The sequence below is a fragment of the Canis lupus genome, chromosome 24 (genome assembly GCF_011100685.1).
Source record: "Canis lupus familiaris isolate Mischka breed German Shepherd chromosome 24, alternate assembly UU_Cfam_GSD_1.0, whole genome shotgun sequence".
NCBI lineage: Eukaryota > Metazoa > Chordata > Mammalia > Carnivora > Canidae > Canis > Canis lupus.
Window position 1 is genome coordinate 22,388,824 of NC_049245.1, and position 21,126 is coordinate 22,409,949.

The following is a 21,126-nucleotide window of genomic DNA, read 5'->3' on the forward strand; positions in this document are numbered from 1 at the left end:
TCCTCTGGAGGTCAGGGACAAGGGCAAACCCCTGCTCTCTGATTGGAGCTGGTGGATGAGAGGGCATGCGGCCCGTCCTCCTCGGGTCTTAGGGCTCCAGGATGAGGGCTTTCCTGCCACATATACGGACATCTTCATTCCCAGCCCAGCCTGCCTGGAAATCTTAGGGGTGGCATGTCCCTCTCAGGCCTTCAGGATTAAGAGGGCTGGGCTCCACTGAAAGACAGACGGCACGTGTAAACAGGCAAGTGGGAAGGGTGCCTACTGGGCAAAGAGCCGGGCTGTGGCCGAGTTGGGCAAACAGATGACCTCTGAGGCGCTGCAAGGTGTGACATCCTAGGTCAGACCTAGAAGAGATGAGTTGAGGACCTGGGGGAGGAGTGTCACGGTCTGCTGGGAAAAGGAAAGTTGATACATAGGAACAGCCCTACTTCACGATATGGAGCTCACCTGCCATTGGGCAGAGAAATAATTTTTACAGCACTTAAGGAAAGCATTCCTGGCCTCGCTGCTTCGCTGCTCTGACATACTTGCCGCACGGGCAAAAGCCCTACTTGCCACCTGACCCACTGAGGGTACAGCTACAATTCGCAGAGTTGTGGCCACAGCTCTCCTGGCCTCAGTTGGGATCCTAGCAGTATGCAAAGCTGGCTGGCCTGACACAGGGTAAGGGACTGCTGGGCGCACACCTTCTGGCCCTGGGTCCCACATAGGGGCGCCAGGGGGCAGGGGGTAGGGTGGACTCAAGAAGTATAGGTTCCCTCCCTGGAGGGAAGCTTTGCCCTGTGTGCAGCCTCAGTAAGAGCTCCAGGCAGGGGGAGGGGGGATGTCAGTGAAGTGCAGAGTCCAACCCAGCTCCATGCTGCTGAAGAGGCCTTCACAGAGGAAGGAGCATTGTGTGGCCTTCAGTCTTCTTTGGGCATCTTTTGGTTGTCCAAATGAGAAATGGGATCTCCGTTTCTGTCCAACTACATTGATGCCCAAGGCCACAGGACCTGGGGATGAGCTGAAAGGAGGACAATCCTCGTTTATGCTCTAGTCAATAAGATGGTGGTTTTCAGATAGTTTCGGAGCTCCAGACACAGTTCTGGAAATAGTCTCTCGTGCTGAAGCCCAAAATGTGAAACAGATAAAGATAGAGCTGCTGTGTTTAAGGAGGGGAAGCCCCAGGACCCCTGCTTCCAGCCAGCTTCCCTTAGAGGTCTGCTGCCTTGCACTTGGGGTCTCCAGCCCGGACACTGAAACCTTTCACTTTTTTCTTAGTGGTAAAATGAAGGGAGACTTCACGGCAGGGAGAGCAAAAGCTATTTGCAGAGTTGTTGACTTGTAAGGCCCCATTTTTGCTCCCCAGCTCAGGGGCCGACAAGGACAGATGAGGCCAATTGGGGGGATTTGCACCACTTTACAAGATCCTCCTGCTGCCCTGCGGTGGATTAGCACGTGGTGGGCCTGGAACAGCTGCTGACCACATCTGGCCCCAACTCCAAAGTGGTCTGGGCAGCCAGATCCAGACTCTGTAGCTCGATCTAGCCTAACAACACCCTGGGAAAGGAAGCAAACAGTTTGCTCCAACCCAAATGGGTACAGACTCCAGAAAAGGCTCTTGAAAAAGGACCAGTCCTCTTTGTGGGATCAGGGAACTCTGTAGAACCACTTGGAACCCTCCCCTGACCCTGGGGCATGGGCAAGTCCCCCTACGGGTCCTTTGGGTCCTCTGGTCACAGTGCATCTGAGTAAGGCAGGGACTTCCTGCCCCAAATGGGAATCCCCTGCATAATCCATTGTAAATGGCCTTCTATCCCTGACTCGTATATACCTTCCGTTTCAGAAAGCTCATTACCTGTTCTCTCTGATATATTGCTGGACTGTGGTGGGTGCTAGAAGCTTCTTTTTCCCCCACAGAAGAATGTGCTTGCTTTAATGTCCTTGAACAAGTCTGCCTATTGCCCTTCCAGGCCCCTGCTTCCTGCAGGCACTACAGACCTGTAAGAATCTGGAAGGTTCCAGGTGCCCTACAGATGGGCAAGGCAGTCCCAGGATTCAGGTCTGGTAAAACACACAGAGACAGGTCCCAAAACCCTCAGCCAGGGGTTCGATGCAAATGCCACGAGGCCAGGCTGTGCCTCCTTGCAGCCCTCAGCACTGAGTTTTCTTGGGGGCTCTTTCCCAGGCATGGATAAGACTTAAGAGCAAGGCTTGGGCTGAGGAAAATGGGAGCAGATGAAAAGAAGGGGGACAAAAGCATCCAGGCACCACCCCCACCCCCAAAAAAGGAAAAGGGTGGCAAGAGAAGGGTGACAGATGGGGAAGGGGGGGAGGGAGCGGAGGCACACCGGGGAGGAGGGAGGTGCAGCAGCCCCCTTGGCCTTCACACCCACTGCAGGAGGGCCCTGGCCTGCTCCACTCAGCCTTGGCCCTGCTGCTGAAATTCCAGCTCTGTGTGCCGCCCAGCTGGCCCACTGCCAGTCATGTGCCAGCTCCAGGCTGGGCAGCGGGAAGTGGGGCACGCGGCGGGCATATGGACGAGAAGCCAGGAAGTGCAGAGCAAAGGGCTGCACGTCCGCTTGGCCCAGGGACACAGAAGCTGGCCCAGGGACACAGAGGCTGGCGGGACCAGCCCAGCCCTGCCCTCCCAACAGCACGGAGGCTGCAACCTGGCCTTCATAAATATGCAACAAGGGGGCGACTGGGTGGCTCAGTTGGTTAAGCCTCTGACTCTTGGTTCAGGTCATGATCTTGGGGTTGTGAGACTGAGCCCCGCATCAGGGCGGGAAGTCGCTTGAGATGCTCTCCCTCTGTCCCTCTCCCCCGTTCATTTTCTCTCTCTCTCAAATAAATAAATAAATAAATAAACAAACAAATAAATAAATCTTAAAATAAATACCTAGGGAATGCCTGTTGTGTGAGGCTTGGTGCTGGACGTGAAGGGGACCCAGGAAGTCACATGGTCTGGCGGGCCCAAGCCCATTTACCTTGACCACAGCAGGTCATCGGGCTTACTAGCTGACCACAGGGGGTTTGTAGAAAGGCAGGATGTGTAGTGGTCGTGGGACAGGCTCTGAACATCAGTGGGGTGACCTCCATGCAGGTTATGTTTCCCTCTGAGCCTCATTTTCCTAATTGGTAAAATGGAGATAAAAGTAGGACCTGCTTCATATATACACCCTCACACACGTGAAGGCTCAGAGAGCTGGTGCCCGGGAAGTGCTTTGAGCACAGAGCCTGGCACATGTGAGTTGCCGGGCACTGGCAAATTAAATGCTGAGAAAATGTGCTAGGTCTCATGACTACCAAGTGGCCTGCAAAGTCTCTGGCTTGGGTGTCACTCCCTTCATCTGTGACCCTCTGGTGGGAATACCCTCAGAACTCCCTTTCCTAACACACATGTACTGAGAAGCAGGAGGTGTAGGGCAGGTAGTATGATCATCTCCTGCCTCCCTTAGCCCAAACCCTCATCTTCTGAGGTCCTTGGGCACATGGGTCCATCCATAAGACTCATTTAGGGCAAAGGTCATCTTTTTTTTTCTAAGATTTTATTTATTTGACAGAGAAATCTTCTACCACAGAGAGAGAGCACAAGCAGGAGGAGTCTCAGGCAGAGGGAGAAAGAAGCAGACTCCCTGCAGAGCAGGGAGCCCGATGTGGGGCTCGATCCAGAACCCCGGGATCATGACCCAAGCCAAAGGTACATGCTTAACTAACTGAGCCACCCAGGCATCCCCAAAGGCCATCTTCTGAGGACAAGGACAAACCAGATAGTTGGAATTTTAAAAAATCAGGCCATATGGGAAAATCACGGACTTCTACAGGCCACCTCCACAGCAGTCCAAGGCTATTTATAGGGATGGGTTTGGAGTTCACAGCTGCCTTGGGTGGGGAAACCCGGTTATAGGGATAGGTCTCTAAGAAGTCAGAAAAAAAGTCAACACATGGGGGGGCATGAGGACACCAGCTCACTGCCATTTAAGTGCTATGTGACCTTAGGCAGGTAGATCAACTCTTTGGGTCTCAGTTTCCTTACCTGCAAAATGGAACTGCAGTCACATGACTGCTCTGAAGCTTGAATGAAAGTAGAGTGCTTGGCTTTACTGGTTTAGTGGTGGGTCTTGGGTTCAGAGCTCTGTGAGAGCTACGGCAATGGCAGTCAACAGGGGGATGGGACCAGAACACAGGTAGGCCCCGCCTGCTCTGGCTACCATCTCCTCTACCTCCCCATATGTGACGTTTCCCACCCCTAGACTCTTATCTCTGCTCCCTTCTGCCTACACAAGCTTAGAATGCCAGTTTATATGCCATCTTCTCCATGAAGCCCCCCTGGCTTGGCACTGAATGTCACACATGGGGAGGTTGAGGACGTGTCTTTGCTGAGTGCCCATGTATTGTGTCTGGAGGTACCACCACTGAATGCCCTGGGGGCTCTTGTTCCCTCAAAGCTAGTCTTGGAGACATTTCTGGTTCTCATGTCTCAGTTTTGCTCTCAGCCTCCCTACCCCAAATAAAATTGTGATCTCCCTGAAGGTAGGGACCATGTCCTCAGACTTCCCCTGGGGAACTTCCAGTACTGACTTCATAGGGTGGTAGAGGATTGAATGAACTCACACAGAGGAAGCATGTAGGGCAGGCCTTGCACACAGTAAATGCAATGGAAGCATTTGCTCTTTCTATTATTATTATCTGGCCACCCCCACCCCCACAGTCCCAGAGCAGGCTGCAAGGGGCTGGGGCGAGGAAACAAGTGAAGCAGAAACTAGGAAGAGGAGGGCTTTGCTCCTGCTCTCATCCTTCTCCTTCCCTCCCTCACTCCCTTCAACCTGCTTCTCCTTTGTGCTCAGACCACAGAACCCGCCCCCTCACCCCCCTTGAGCCATCTCTGGCTGCCGTGCCCTTGCCCTGTGCCCCCCTGGGTCCCCAAAGGCCGTTTCATCACGCCTCAGCTCCCTGCCCTGCCCCCGCCCAACATGTGCGCAGCCCATGGCCTCCTGCCAAGGCCCCAGGCTGCCCACAGAGGCCCAGAGACAGACATCTCACCGCTCGGTAGGTTTTCTTCTGCCCAGCGTGCTTGGGGGCTTTGCCTGGCTCCGCCGAGCTCTCCACGTGCATCGAGTAGATGATGTCAAAGAAATCTTCCACCACAGCGACCCGCTTCAGAGAGATGCCCTCCGGCTCCGACAGGCCATCTGCCCCCTGCGACAGGGCGGACAAGCTGTGTCAGTGTCGGGGATGACGGCAGGGTGAGAGCTGGGCCCCGAGGCCTGGCAAAGGGTCGGGGGCAGGGACGGCGCTGCTACCTGACCCGCAAGGCCTCCAGTGGTAGGTCTGGAGGGCTGGGGGTGGAAGGAGCTGGCTGAGACGGACCCAGGGACGGGGGCACCAGAGTCAGGGTGGCTTCTGCTACTAAATCTACCAAAAACAATGGGCAGAGAATGACAACAACGAAAATACAAATTAAAAAACCAAGAGGCTCCATGTTCACAATTTCAGACAGATTGTGCCAGACTCAGGCGGGGAGCTCTCGCATCACATGCTGTGCCAAGACCATCCTGGAAGCCTCTGGGGAGGGGGGGTGCTAAATAGATGCAGCCCCATCAGGAGCTCGCCAATTAGTGGTAACCTTTCACTGTGGTCCTGGGCTGGGGTCCCAGGGGAATGGCTTGGATCACCTGGGTGACTCCTGCCTCCACCCTGGCCTTTCTGAAAAGCTTGTCACCACTGCCCGCCCTCCCCACTCCAGCAGCTGAGCGCCAGCAACAGACCCAGGCTCTTTGTGTCTGGAGATACAGAGAATAACAGACACAAGGCCACGTGGAGGTGGCAGGGCCTCATGAGCAAGGTGGCCGTGGACCCCCGAGTCTCTTTATCAGGCTGGCGTGACTGCTGTCAGCTGGTCCTGAAAAGGCGTGCCGGGACTGAGATGGGTCCTGCTGCTGGGCAGACACCTGCCAACTCCCACTAGCAGGGCTGGGAGGGAGCAGGGAAACTGCAAGGCAGGAGGCTGGGGGATGTGGCCAAAGCCCATAAGGGAGCAGACTATTCGGTGAGGTCTTTATTGATAGGGCACAGGAGACACAAACCCAGGGTAGGTGTGTGTGTGTGTGTAGGTGTGTGTGTGTGTGTGTGTGTGTGTGTGTAGGGAGGACTCAGGGGGAAAGGAGGCAGGCTTTTCTCTAAAAGTGTACAAACCCAAATCTCCCAGAGAATTCTTTCCTAAAGGATCTTGCTCATAGCTCAGGAACGTCAGCTCTAGGAGGGAATGGGCCTCATCTGGTGGCTCACAGCTGCCTCCCTAGCACCTAGAACAATGCCTGATACACAGTAGGCTCAAGAAATGCCTACCAAATGATTGACTGCTTCTAAGTGGCAGCCAGGCAGGGTAATTTAGACATACTCTTCCTCAGTCTGAATGGGGCCCATCATTGAAGTGGCTGTGTGACCAGGAGCAGTTAGTTTCTCTAATCTCAGGTCTTTTACCTGGAAAATACGGTGAACAGAAGCATTTTTCCTATACGAGCTACAGAGAGGAATAAAGGAGATACCCGTGCAGCACTAAGCAGCAAGCCCAGTCCAGAGGAACTTAGGAATAAATATAATCACGGAGTGCTTTGTTATTTGCAGTTTCCCCTAGCTATGATAAGGCTGAACATTACAACAAGCCTAGGAGGTTGCTAGGGAGAGGACCTGCCTGTGGTATAGTGACTGGTAAGTGGCGGAGCTGGGTTAGGATCTAGTCTTATATAGTCCAAGAAAAAGAGAGGTGGTGCTAAACGGGACCCCTGCTCACAAAACATTCTGGCCATAGACAGGGTTTGGTTTTATCCAGTAACTTTCCCAACATACCGTAACGGGTAAACAGGGCTGCCTTTTTGCCAGCGGCCCACTTGAGAGCAGATAGGCATCTGGAGTGGAGGGTGCCAAATCCTAGAGTGGCATCTGTCGGGGGGTGACCTCCCTGGCCCTGTACAGACCCTCTTGCCAGTGGCTTCCTTCCTAGGCAGGATCCATTTCAATGGGGACTTCTCAGCATGCATCTGGGTGTGTGTGTACGTGTGTGTAGGAGGAGATGCCTGCTGGTCCTGCTTCCTGGCTGTGAGATTGTGGGCAAACTCTTCAGCCTCCCTGAGCTTCACTTATGAGATGAGCTGTAAAATTCCACGACTTTTCTGTTCTTAGACTCGCTCAGGAGTTAGTTACCTCTTTGCTGGGGGTATCTGAAGTCCTGGGCCATCTATAAACAGGGATCATTAGTGATAAACTTGTTCACTAGCTGACTTGTTACTACCCAGCGTTTTAGGGGAATCTTCAAATACTGCTGAGAGTTGGATGGGACAAATATTACGATTGCCCAGTTATACTTCCAACCAGAGGTTCACGCTGGCAAAAACTAACAAAAGGATCATAAGAATAAAAACGTTAACTGGGCTTCTATTTCTTGATCTGGGTGGTGGTTTTACAGATGTGTTCAGTTTATAGAAAGCCATTAATCTGGACACTTCACAATCTGTGTACTCTTCTGCATGTTGTTAAGCTTTAATTAAAAGAAAAGTATATTAGGGGTGCCTGGGTGGCTCAGTCAGTTGAGCGTCTGACTCTTCATTTCAGCTCAGGTCATGGTCTCTGGCTTCTGTTGTTGAGCCCTACTTCGGGCTCTGTGCTTGATGTGGAGTCTGCTTGTCCCTCCATCCCCCACCCTTGCTTTCATGCACACTCTCTCTCAGTAAATAAGTAAGGGACACCTGGGTGGCTCAACGGTTAAGCATCTACCTTCTGATCAGGGCGTGATCCCAGGGTCCAGGATCAAGTCCCACTTTGGACTCTCCACAGGGAGCCTGCTTCTCCCTCTGCCTATGTCTCTGCCTTCTCTCTGTGTCTCTCATGAATAAATATATAAAATCTTTTAAAAAATCAAATAAATAAAATCTTTTTAAAAAAATATTTTTAAAAGTACAATGGGGTAGTTCCACAACATTTTGATAATCTGAATCTAGAGGCATAATAATGAATCTAGCTGAATCTAGCTGCTTAAAAGTGAATACATCTCTCTGCTCATAAAACTATTTCAAGCCAGGGATCCCTGGGTGGCGCAGCGGTTTAGCGCCTGCCTTCGGCCCAGGGCGCGATCCTGGAGACCCGGGATTGAATCTCATGTCGGGCTCCCGGTGCACGGAGCCTGCTTCTCCCTCTGCCTATGTCTCTGCCTCTCTCTCTCTCTCTCTGTGACTATCATAAATAAATAAAAATTAAAAAAAAAAAAACTATTTCAAGCCAGAACACAGATACTTCTGGAAAAGGGAGATAAAATTTGGTGGGAAGGAATGGAGAAAGAAAATAATCTGTGGAAGACAATATTTTAGGAAGGTGAAATGGGAAGTGTCCCCTAACCAGCTTGGTAACCTTGGGCAGGTCACTTCTTGAACTTTTTTTTTTTTTAAGTACTCTCTACCCCCAACGTGGGGCTCGAATTCATAACCCTGAGATCAAGAGTCGCATGCTCCACCAAATGAGACAGTCAGGTGCCCCACCTGACTTCTTGACCTCTCGAAACTCAATTTCCTCACCTGTCAAATGGGCCTAAAAAGTTGTGGCTGGTTGTTCTAAGGATTAGGTTAAGAATGTATGTCAGGCATCTGGCTTATAAATGTTCATCTCTTCCCTTTGGACTCATTGAATTCGAACATTTTGGTTTTGGAATCTGTTCTTCCATCCTTCTATTCCATTCAGGTTACAGCATGGGTCCCCCAAGCTAATACCCACCATCAGAGGACATGCTCAATTCCTAAGTAACACACTAAGACTGTCATACAAACTTGACATAAATTTTCCTAACGTCAAGGTGTAACTAACCAACTCAGATTAAACAGCAAAATATATTGCCCAATGCTGGGCCTCTGTCCCAGCCTCCCACCTCTTTCTAAGACAGACACGGGTACCCAAAAGCTTTGCATCTTGTCCAATGTGACTATAAAATTATCCCAGAGAAACTCTTCAGGGATCATTTTTAGTAGCTCCCTCTTTAAAACTCTACTGTGATCTCCCCTGATGTTTAACCCTGGGTCCTAGAATTGGTTTATCTCAGTTGCAGAGATGTACACAGGAGAGGAGAGGGCTTGTCCCAGTCCCAGTTCAAACCACACAAGCTCTGCAGAACCACACCTTGAACTGTCCTCAGGTGAGCTGTGGCCACCTGGACACCATGTGTGCTACACCCTAAGGGAAGAACACCAGGATATCTGTCTGTCCTTCAAGGAGAACCCTGGGAAAAGAACAAAGGGCTCCCACGGCAGTCACATGCACCAGGCATCTCTGCCATGCCCCGCATCCATAGAGGTAATAACCTTCATGCTAAGTGCTGCAGGAGAGGCATGCCTTCCTTAGCTGAGAATCTAGACACAGTGCTACAAGGCAGGAGCTGCTAATTAAAGGAGCAGAAAGCACCTTCCCCATAGCCTTGGGATGTCCCCACCAACCACTTCTGCTTTGTACCCAAATTAGCTTAATCTGATCCATGGCCCTAAGCAAGCTGGGCCTCCGTTTGATAAAGAAAGCTCATTTCACTTATAGGCTGAATGAAGAGGGGGCCTAGAGCCTCCTGACTATCCCCAGCTTCCTGGGAACACCAACCAGGAGTGATGGAACGGAACCCTGAAGCACCCCACGGGAAAAGCCATGAGAAATACATGGTCAGTTGCACAGGACCAACCTCTGGGGCCTTCCTGCTTGGGGAAGAATATTGCCATGGCAACACACTACATCCTTTCAAACCAGCCAACTCCAAACCAGCCAGCTAGACCCAGGCCAATAAAACCAGACATAGCAAGAGTTTTAAAAATTTCATGGAGCTACTATGACTACTGTTCTTGGACATCACCATCTTCCTTTAAACCAACCCGTTTGGATTCTAAACTAAAGGCCAGGTTGCAAGTTATTGAGGAAATCACCAAATGTCTATTTATACATTGCTCATGTTTCACAATATTTAGAAGAGTGATCACAAAATGTGGTCTCTAGACCATTAGAGACAGCCATCACCTGGGAACTAGATGGAAATGCAAATTCTCAGGCCCCACCTCAGACCCACCAAATCTCACTCTCTGGGGGTTTTACTAGGGCCCCCCGATGTTTCTGACGCACAACAGATTTTGAGAACTGATTAGAATGTCTCCATGATTCAGATAGGGAGGTAACTAGTAAGGAGACTGGCATTGGCTCATTAAATATATTCTTGCTCTGTGCTTCTAGGCCTAATATATTAATATTTTCTTCTCCATCACTGAAGGCCAATTTTCCTAATGGTGAGAACAAAAGAATCTTATTGGGCAACATTAGTACAAATTCAAAACACCTGCCCAGTGACTTAATGCGGATTATGGATAGAAAGGGCAGGAGTACTCAGCAATGTGACATCAGATTTTTAAGTCCTCCCTGGCAAAGTTAATTCATACTTAAGCAGGTCATCCCTTGACAGGTCTTTTTGGGATTCCTCAGTTTCCTCAAATGATCTGAGTGCTCAGCACAAGGAAGATTGAGACATCCAGGGCTGCAGACCTATGCAAGGGAGATGAGCAGATCTGGCCAGGCCATTAGGCCTCTGCCGGAGTGGCCTACCTCAGGTGAGCTACTGAAATCTGACTGAACCTTGCCTGTCTTCCCACTAAGCCAATTAAATAGACCCCCATCCAACTGCTAATGGATTTCAGTTCTGTCATTTCCATTGGAACTTCGAAGTCACTTGCTGGTAAGGAGTTATACACTCATCAAGATGGGCTCACCGTTTCAGGCCACCAGAGTACTGGTTAGTGCCCCACCACCACAATATTAGCAGCATGTGCCTTCCAGCAACGATAAGGCCATGATTGAGAGGATGTGGCTAAATAGCAGGGACATTTCTCAACTGGGTTCCTATGGTACAGGAAGAAACCACACAGAAAGTTCTTAGGATGTGCCCTTTTGGTGCATTTCAGATCCAGCTCTTGATAAGGCATAAAGATCAACAAGATTGCCATCAGAGGAGAAAGTCAGTCAGCAGAACCCACCCCTGGGGAGACACACCTTTGGCCACCGCTTTTGTGGGAGCCCAGGACTTCAGGGGGTTGATTGCAGAGGCAAATGTGAGGATGCTGCTCCATTCTATCTGGGCCAGCCAGCTAAACAGCTACCATTATAGGCAAAAGTTACCGCAAATATCAGCTGAAGGCTACTTCCAACTTCTGGAACTGTAGCTGTTCCTCCTGTCCCCCAAACCACACTTTAATAAATTCAGGCAGGACTAAGGTTTTGCAAGTGGGAGAAGCAGGGTTTTTTTTGGGGGGGGGGTTCCCTACAAAGTCTCCTTCCAGCTCCTCGGGCTGGAAAGAAGATCCAAGGAAAGGGGTCAGCCTCCTGCAAAGCATTCTCAGAAGGAAAGGTGAGAGGTGGAGAGACAATGTATAAGCTACACTAAACTGAAAGCCCGAAAAGAAAAAAACCAGAATGAAGACCTGCACCCAAATATCCGGAAATTTCTTCCTTGGGATCCTCAAGAAAAGCCGGTCATCGTTTGTAAAGCCAGGCAATCAGGTGATTGAGGAGAGGGCATGGCCTAAATGGAACAAGGACGGTATTTGAATATCTCTCAGTTATAAATACTACCTACTGTGCACTGAAAACCAAAACCAAAACCAAAGAAACAAAAAAACAACCTTCCAAAATAGAGATCTACACCAGAATTGTAGGACCCATAGCTGCAATGAGCTTTGGAGGCCGGGATGGGCGAGGGAGGAGACCACACCCCCGATAAATAAATAAATACATAAACAAGGCACTGAGGACTCAGTGTAGCACCTGCCTCTTCTCCACCCCTGTGCACAATCTCCAACTGCTAGTGCCGAGCCGCCACCGCGGCGCACCTGCCATCTGGAACAGGCCTCACATATTCCAAGACCTCCTTTCTGCTTCGCTGAACCTCCATCTTCTTTCAAATCACGCTGGGGACCGAAATGCACACCCCAGGCCATAGAAAGTTGCCTGGGATCAGCCCCCGAACGACAGCGCTACCTTTGAGGGATGCCATATCCTTCAAACAGCTCTGAATATTTCTTCTTTTTCCTTTCCTTTTTTTTTTTTTTTTTTTTTTTTTGTTAGCTCTGGAATATTTGGAAAGGATGGGGGAAGGGCGGTAAGAGAAAGGGGTACAGTGGGCCCAAGTACCCCCCTTTTGGCAAGAGGTGGGCAATGATCTCAGTTTAAAGGATGGGGGAAGAGGGAGCCCCCAAAGGCACTGTAAGGCAGGACAGGGCCAGGGGGGCTGGCTGGGGATTGTGGCCTGGGGGCGTCCACGAGGCGCAGGTGCTCTAGGGGTGAAGTCACAGGCCTGAAGCCAATCCAGCTCGGACCCTAGCTAATGGGCTGGCCTGCCTGGGCCTCAGTTTCCTCCTGTGTTGAGGTGACACAATGAGACAGGACGGCTGTGGGAACCCAAACGGTGCACAAATAGCGCCCACCCTGGGCAAGACATCCATAAATGCCCCCACTGTGGCTATTACTCTAAAGGGGCACCCTCCAGGACTCTGGGGGCCCGCCTCCCTCGGGAGCCACGGCCAGGGACAGGGAACGGGGTCGCTGAGGGGGGCTTCTGGCGGAAGGGGGCGACCCTGAGCCAAGCAGGCCCCGCGGGCGGGTCCCTTCGGGGCCGCGGCGGGCGGCCGGGCGCGCTAACGAGCGGAGGCCCCAGGTGCAGGCCCCACCCTGCGCTGGGGTGGGGGGTAAAGGGGAGCCCGAGGGGGAGGGGAGGGCCCGCGCGCTAATGACTGTTGACAGCGCGCGCAGGGGCTGGCCGGGCCGCGCGCGCCGCTGACAGCTGCTCGGGCGGGGGCGGGGCGCGGGGCGCGGGGCGCGGGGCGGGGTGAGGCTGCCCTCGCTCCCCCCAGGGCGCACGCGCGTGCGCCTCGGCGGGGAGGGGCGGGGAGAAGCGCGGAGGAGCCGGGAGGTGCGCGCGCGCCGGGCCCGGGTTCGGAGGGCCTGCTGGAGCGGCTCGCGCGGGCTCCTCGCGGGCAGGCAGGTAATGAGAGTAACCATGGCAACCCACCAGAGGAAGTGTATTCTGCAGGAGACGTTAATCCCCTCTCCCCGGAGCTGGGACAGCCTGACTTTCCATTCTCACACAGTAATTAGATACCAGCTGTCAGTGCAGGGGGGACGGCTCCGCGGCTGCAGCCCGGCTTGGGGGGGGGCGCACAAAGGGGGCGGGGGGGGCCGCGGGGAGGAGGCCGTTAAAGACACAGGGACGCTTTCCGGCAGTGGGCCAGGGCGGCGCGCCTCCCCCCGTCGCCAGCCTCCAGGCGCGCGTCCGCTCACCTGGAGACCCCGCCCGCGCGGGGCCCCGCCCACTCCACACGCACCTGCTGCGCGCCCGCGCGCCCGCCCTCGCGCGCCCCCTCTCCCAGCCCCGCCTCCCACTCCCCGCGCACCTGCCCTGCGCCCGCCTCCCTCGCCCCCCCCGCACCCCCGGGGACGCTGCCCACCTGTCCTTTGTGCGGGCCGGTACCATTCGATCTGGCCAGCTCCCCTTCAGGGAGCGCCCGCTATGTGCCAGGCGCTGTGCCAAGCCTGATCTGTGTAATCCTCGCAGGCCCTGTGCGGCAGGCGCCTCTGCTGTTCCCCGCCCAAGGCGCAGTGGGGTGTGGCCATTTGCCCAGGGTCACGCAGATTGAACCCCCATCCCGATGTCCATTTCACCACCAACCTACAGCGCCTCCCCATCGCATCCACATCCGTTATAGCTTGCGGGTGGGGGGTGGGGGCGGGAGGGGGCCTCCCAACCGCTCGGGGAGACAAAACAGTCACACTGGTAGCTGGCATCGCGGTGCACTTAATATGTGCCAAACATTCACTGCCTCATTTCACTTTCCCAGCAGCTCTGGGAGGTTTTTAACCCCCATCTCGGAGCTGAGGAAACTGAGGCACAGAAAGCTGAGGCGACTTCTCCATAGTCATGAGTAGCAGAGCTGGAATTCAAACCCTGGCAGTCAGACCCCAGGATCCATGCTTCCAGCTGCTGAGCACTATTAACTCCACCCCCAGGTTCCTGATGGCTAGAATCCAGCCCGGGTCTTTCACTGTTCAGCCGACCCACATCCCACATCAATGAGGAACCTTACCTGAGAAACCTAAGTTCCTAGGCCTAAAGCCACTGCCACAATCCCTAATCTCTATCAGACCTCCCAGAAACCCTTGCTCTCCGTATGGGTAGATACTTGGAAATCGTTCTAGGCCAGCCTCTCCATTTCCCAGGTAGGAAAACCAAGACCGCCAAAAGTCTAGCCCAAGTAGGAGACAGACTGGTGGAGCTTTTGGGGAGACTTCAGTCCCCCCAAAGGCCCAGCTGTACCTCCTGCCCCCTACCCCAGAATCAGATCCAGGTGGGCACATCAAGGAGGGGCAGGAAGTGCTGAGAAGCAGAGCAGGCTCCTGTCCCCAGTGGCAGCCGGTGTCTGGGGCTGGAGGAGGCTATCTGATCCCTTCCCCACTGCCCCGGCCATGACCTCCTCCCTCCCTCCCTCCATCTCTCCCTCCTCCCTCACGGCCAGAGTAGCCAGCACCCTGGGCTGCAGCTGAGAACCCTGCGTTCCCCAACCTGGCCCACATTCCTGTGGGAGGAGGGGTGGGGGAGGCTGGGCCAAGGGCTTTAGGGACAGGGGTACCCTTGGGGCCACCCCACCCTGTGCAGGCCAAGGCAGGGCTGCCTCCAACCTCGCCATTTCCTGCCTCTACTCTCCCCATCTCTCTGTAGCAGAGCTGCCTAAATTTGGCTCCAGGAGGGAATGGGGGAGGCAGCAGCAGGCGGGTGCTGTCAGAGGCCAGGGCGCAGCTCCCTGTCTAGCCGGCTGGCATTTTTGCTGTCTGGAGGAGGGCAGGGGGGCCCAGCAGCTCTCTCTGGGAAAGGGAGATGTTCGTACCTTCTGACATGCACTGAGTAATGTGCAAACGACATACAAACTGAGCTTCAAATCAGCATCATAGCCAGGGAACAGCTTGGGTGCTGCTTTTGGGATGAGAACAGAAGGACCGGTGGCCCACTCCCTAGGGACTCCAGTGGGGGCTGAGTGGAAGGGTACAAGAGTGTCCAGGGCTAGGAGTTGGGAGATTCAGTTTCTCTTTGGGGCTTCAGATCAGCGACTGGAGCCTCTGGGTTCCAGCCTGAAGGCAAAGCCATGATTTTCTCGGTCTGCTCTGGCATAGTGCTTGGCACACCCTGTCACATGGTTAAGCACATGAATTCTGCAGCCTCTCTGCACAGGTTTGAATCCTGACTCTCCATGGGCCAACTGGGTGAATTCCACAACAGTATACCCAGGCAAACAGGTGGTAAAATTGGGAATCCCTTTTAGTACAGCCACTTCCCTTCCCTGGAAGTTGGGCAAGGAGGCATGGCCTGGAACGTGGGCTTTGGGCTCGGATCTAGATTCCAGGTGTGGCTCAGCTGGCAAGGCTCTGTGGGTCTCAATCCCCTTATCTGGGAAATGGTTTCAGGATCAGGACCCAAGGTCAGTTGTGATGTTCCTGGGAGAGCCTGGCACACAGTGAGCACCCCAGAAATTTTCCCACTGGCCTAGTCTCATTGCTTTCTGCATTCATTCAACTACTTTCCCTGTCCTGTTCCCATCTCCCCTCTCCTCTTTGCCCTCTTTCCTGGTTTTTATCTTGTCTCTAGATAGTTATAAATTTTTTGTAGCCTCTCTCTTCCCTTTCTCCCCACTTCTCTTGGTGACCCCAGGTAAGTCACTGCCTCTCAGGGTCTCAGTCTGCACACCTGCTAAACAGGGGTCATAGGAGGTGGATGATGAACTCTGTCTGGGATCTGGGGCCCAGTAGCATTTGGATAGGTGGCAGTTCTTCTTTGCAAGGCCTCCCCTTCCCCACCCATCATCCCAAATGACCAGGAGGGGTGGGCTGTGCCCTCAGCTCTATCGGGTACAGGGGGTTGGGGCCCCGCTTCTTGGTAACTCTGTTTAACCCCAGATAACTGCTCTCCTGCCCCTCGGCCGGAGCTGATATGAGCTGAATCCAACTTCCTGCCACCCAAAAGCCACTTCCTGCCAAACTCGAGCTGATACCAGAAGAACTTGTTTTCTGTGCACAGAGCAGTCCTTGGTGGGGCAGCCACCCGCCTGCCTGCCCCGGGTGTGAACATTTTTTCCATTTGCCTGTCTGCCTGGTAGGGCTGGGTGGGGGAGGATGGGGACTCTGCCCTCTTCACCTCTGAACCTAACCTGTCCCGCCCTGCCCCACAGTAGCCTCTAGCCCTGCCAGCCATCCCTGATAGGGTGCCAAGTGTCCCTTTGGGCCCAGACAGACATGTGTAGGCAGTGATATACAGTCTGACACAGCCACACACACAGTCACTCTGACAGAGTCCCCACCACAGCCACTGAGCATTTAGGCAAGGACTCCAGGAGACCAGTGTGTGACACTGTCAGACACAGTCACTTGCACTCAGTCATTGGACAGAGTCACATAGAGTCCACATTCAGAATCCCACGGCTATACCTAGTCCCAGAGCCACTCACACACATACACACAGATAGGAATCTCCCACACTTGCCCAGTAACCTCCTTCCAGGTGTGTTCATTAATTCAAATACTCTTTGAGGATCTGCTCTGTGCCAGGCCTTGGGTAACCTGTAGTAAGAATTATTGGAATAATAATAAATAATTAGCTGACTGGTGGCACTGCCTCAGTTTCCTTATCTGGGAAAGGGAGAAAAAAGCTCTACCCCATAGGGCTGATTGGAGCTAATGCATGCAAAGCACCTGAGCCGTCACTCCAAGTGACCCAGAGGAGTGGGCTGTGCCCTCAAGACTTAGCGCCATCAAAGTCAGGCTATCTTAGTTAGCCAGGAGCATCCTGTGCCCAGCACCATTCTGAGATCCCATGTACATTATCTCCTGGGTCCTGGCCCAAGCCCTGGTGGCTAAGGTCATTGTTCCTGTTTTTGGAGATGAGGAAACTGAGAGCCAGAATCCTCAGGGTGCCCCCATTGACCTTGTCACCTGCCACACTCTCACTTTGCTGACTCCAGCCTGCCTCACTCCCCATCCCATGGCCCTACCCACAGACACTGTTGCCTCTGCCTGGAATGCCCTTGCCATTTGTCTTGGCATGACCAGCTCCTTCCAAACTGCCTACTTATATAGAGAGTCCCAAAAGCCCGTGTCAGCCCCTATTCACTTCCCTCAGAACACTTATCATTTGTGAAACAGTAAACCCCCCCCACTGACATTAAGGCCCAAGACCAAGGGCCATTTTGTTCCATCCTCTGGCACATAGTAGGTGCGCCACAACTTCAGAACTAATGAATAATTGAAGTAGCCTTTCTTCACAGCTACTGAGGACACAGCCTGGGATCAAACCCAGAATACTCTGAAGCTGGAGCTCATTTCTATGCTACTGTGCTTCTTATACCACCAGCAGGCACTCCTCAATAACTTGAGAATGAATGAATGAGTGAATAAATGAAACCAAGATCTTGGGATCCCAGTCCAGTGCTCCCCGGGCTAAACCTTCTTCATTTCCTTGGCAGTGTGGACATGAGCCAAGGTCTAGCCACCCTGGTTGGTGGCAGGGCTGACGGGCCGCCCGAAGCCGGCTGTCAGGAGCTCGTCTGGCCACAGCCGCCAGCAGGGGAGACCAGCTGGCGGTACAGGGTCCATCGGCCCAGGCCTGGAATCTGAGCCGCCCTGAGAGGCCCAGCTTCTCTCCAGGCCCCCACAAACTGGCCTTTGTTCCCCAGGCCGGCCGAGACCCAGCAGCTTGGGCTTTCTCTTCTGCCCGCGGCACCCGCGCTGAGCCGGCGGGGTAAATGGGCCAGCCTCCCCTCTGTCCATGCTCAGGACGTCGCTTCAGGACTAAATGGAGATGTAATTTTCTATACAAATCCATGACAATTTAGATGGAGTGATTGTAATTGGCTTTTCAATGGGGGTTTTGTCCAGCGCTGGTGGCTAGAACTGGGTGGCCTGTTTAAGGCAGGCTCCATTTAAATGACAATAAAGCAATAATATTGAGGACTTGTACAGTGCCCAGAGCCCCTCCTGGGCCCAAGTGGAGCCTCATGTTTATGGATCTGGTCCTTCCCCGGGGCTGTCTGGACAACTGGGTGGGGGGAGCCCCAAGCCTGGGAGAGGGACTGCCCATCTTTGAACTTCCAGACACAGCTCTGGGATGGCTGGGGCAGGGTCCCGGTCCCATGTCCACTCCCTCATTCATTACATACTAACTAGTGGCACCTGGGGGCTGGCTGCTATTCCAGGTGTTGGGGGTGCCAGGATATGGAGAAGCCTCCCGGCAGGTCAGACAGTGCAAGGTTTGCGAGCATGACCCAGAGCCAGACAGCATAGGTTCAAATCCTACTCTTGAGCTTCACTGAGTTACTTAACCTCTCTGTGCCTCTGTTTCCCCGGCCATAAAATGTGGTTGTGATAGACGTTCCTGTGAGGTGGAAGCCCCTGGCTGGGCCTTGGCCGCATGCCTGGCATGTGGAAGATGCTGTATATAAGTCATTGCCATTGTCATTAGGAGATCCAGCTCTGGTGTCAGACTTGCTGGGTGACCGTGGGCATGTGACCTAACACCTCTGAAGCTCCACCAGCTTCTCTATAAGGTGGGGCTTTTAGGGGAGCCAACCCCACGGGGTTGTGAGGATTTAAAGAGAGAATGCAGGAAAGTGCTTAGCACAGGGCCGGCGCTTGCTTGATAAACATGAGCTCTCTTCACTGTGACGCTCCTTGGCCTTGAGGAGCTCGCCATCCAGTGATAATTATAATGTTGAGTGTGGGAGACAGTGAGAGAGAAAAGAAAGCTCACAGGAAACCAGGACAGAGCAGCTTCTGCTGGCAGGGGATGAACCGGGAGGGAGTGATCCCCAGGGGCCTCAGGAACAGGGTGGGGCGTGGAGCTGTGTTAAAGAAGGAAAGCTTCAAGGAAGAGGTGACATTCGGGCTGGGCCTCAAGAGATGAGTGGCATTTTTGCCAACAGAAAGGGCGGACACCAGTGCCAGGCACCGTGGCTACAGAGTCCCAGGCAGACCCTGCGGCCCTGCCTTTCCCCACAAGTACCTGTGGCCGGGTGGGCAAGGAGGTCCTCCTGAAGAAGCCACAGGGAAAGCCTCTAGAAAGGGGAACAGCGAGTCACTTGACCTCTCTGAGTCTCGGATGTTTACGGTGGACGGGCTTGCACCATCTCTGGTGGTGGCATGCTGCCACTGGCCTTCTACTCTGGGGTCCCACAGGTAAGAAGGTGATCAGCACCTAAGGCAGTGGTGAGCAGCTGGTAGGGAAACGACACTGTGACTGGAGAGCTGGGACAAGGCCTGTGGCTTCCCTCACAGAGAAATAGGCAGCCACGGAGGGATCTTAAGCAGGCAGGTGACACCATCCAAACTGCATTTTTCTCAGGATCCCTCTGCTGTTTGTGGAAAATGGGCTACAGAGAGGAAAGGGTGAGAGGGAACGTAGGGAGACCATGGAGAAGCCATCGGGGCTTCTCGGGGAAGGAAGTGGCTGGATCCAGGGAGGGGTGGCGCTCCATAACTGTTGGATGGATCACCAGCGGGCAGAGCTGGATGAGGGGCTGTGTGCAGCTGGTACAGAAGCAGGGCTGGTGGAAGGAGATGAGACAAGAGAGGTGAGGGCGGTCTCCCACCTCCTCATACCAGCCTAAGGTTCTTTGGGCTTTTTCCTAAAGGCAGCAGGGAGCCAACATGGTTTTTCTCCAGGCAGGGAAAGACCATGCTGAGATTTGTGCTTTTGAAAGATCATTCTGGCTGCAGGGTGGAGGGGTGGGAGGTGGTGGGTGGGTGAGGCTGGAGGGAAGGAGGTAGGGAGAGGGAGAGGTGGGTGAGGACTCAGAGGCCTCAACAGGCATGCTGGCCATTGCCCAACTCCAGAAACAACACACTTCTTCCTCAGAGAGGTCTAAAAACCTAGTCCTATGTCACAAAGCTTGTCAGGAGAGAGATGGGATACTGCACCAGAGCCCAATGCTCTTTTCCCCTTTGGCATCCTCTGCCATGGTTGCCAATAAAGTCCATCATGAATAGTGCTTCATCCTCACTGTCAGCTATAGAGCCCTTACTATGAGACCAGCAGGTGAGAACTATTATTGTTCCCATTTCACAGACGAGAAAGCCAAGGCTCCAAGAGGCTAAGTCACACAAGCTAAGAATGGAGAGCCAGACTTAGACCCTGGCACTCTGACTCCAGACCCACATACCAAATGTCCTAAACAGGCCACAGGCCAAATGGGGCCTATGGACATATTTTGGGGGGCATGCAGAGATTTATTACAATTTTAAATTTATTGCTATACTTAAAAATTGGGAAACTTCATGGAAAGAGAAATCTTGAACTTTGGATGGAACCTCCTGATGTTGACAGCCTCAGGACCCAATCCCTGAACCTCGTCCATCTTGTAGCCTCCAAGGGGAAGTCACACCTCCAGCCTGGGGCTCTCCTCTGCCTCCATTTGGCTAGCTGGACAAATCCGAAAGCGAGTGAGTAGGGTTGCTTTGGAGGGCCAGGGAAAACCATCCATCCATCCATCCATCCATCCATCCATCCATCCATCCATCCAGTGTTTGGACTACCACCACCACCCCGTCCACTCCCCAGCTATTCACCATCTCTCCTCCAGTAGAAACCACCTCCATCCCCACTTGCTCAGGCTAAACCCTGGAGTTATCCTGGATTTCTGCTTTCTCTCACATTGCCCCCACACCCATCCCCTCCACCAGCAAATCCTGTTCACTCCTTTAAATTATAGCCAGAATCCAGCTGCTTTCTACCATATCCCCTGCTCCTGACCTCCTGTCCCAGGTCCTGTAGGGCACCGGAGAGAGGCATGCAGTGGTACTTGGGCCCTGTGGCCTGGCTACTGCCTCTCTACTCTGGGTTTCAGTTGCTTCATCTGTAGGAAGAATGAGATAATGTGGGTCATTTTGAATCCTGTTATCCTTTTGTCCAGATTTTGGAGCTGGACACTTAATGTTAAAAATCCTGATTCCTTTCTGGCCTCGGAAGGGCACCCTAGGGGAAGGCCAGGAGTTCTCTGGGTGTCTTGTTTATCATTGACTGGATCCCCAATAACCTCCAGAGCC

The 21,126-nt window shown here is 53.3% G+C and overlaps 1 non-coding gene across 7 annotated transcripts in view; it reads right to left on the minus strand.

Annotated features, from left to right (window-relative positions):
* The window catches only part of NOL4L, a 130,567-nt gene that overhangs the window by 76,450 nt on the left and 32,991 nt on the right, over nt 1-21,126 (minus strand). For 2 of the 7 annotated variants that reach the window (XR_005377745.1, XR_005377746.1), the window contains exon 2: nt 5,029-5,184. This is a non-coding gene — a transcript (nucleolar protein 4 like). Of the gene's footprint in view, nt 1-5,028; nt 5,185-11,814; nt 12,629-13,493; nt 13,611-21,126 lie in introns of those variants that run through there. The other 5 variants (XR_005377751.1, XR_005377750.1, XR_005377747.1 and 2 more) reach the window with 5 other exon arrangements.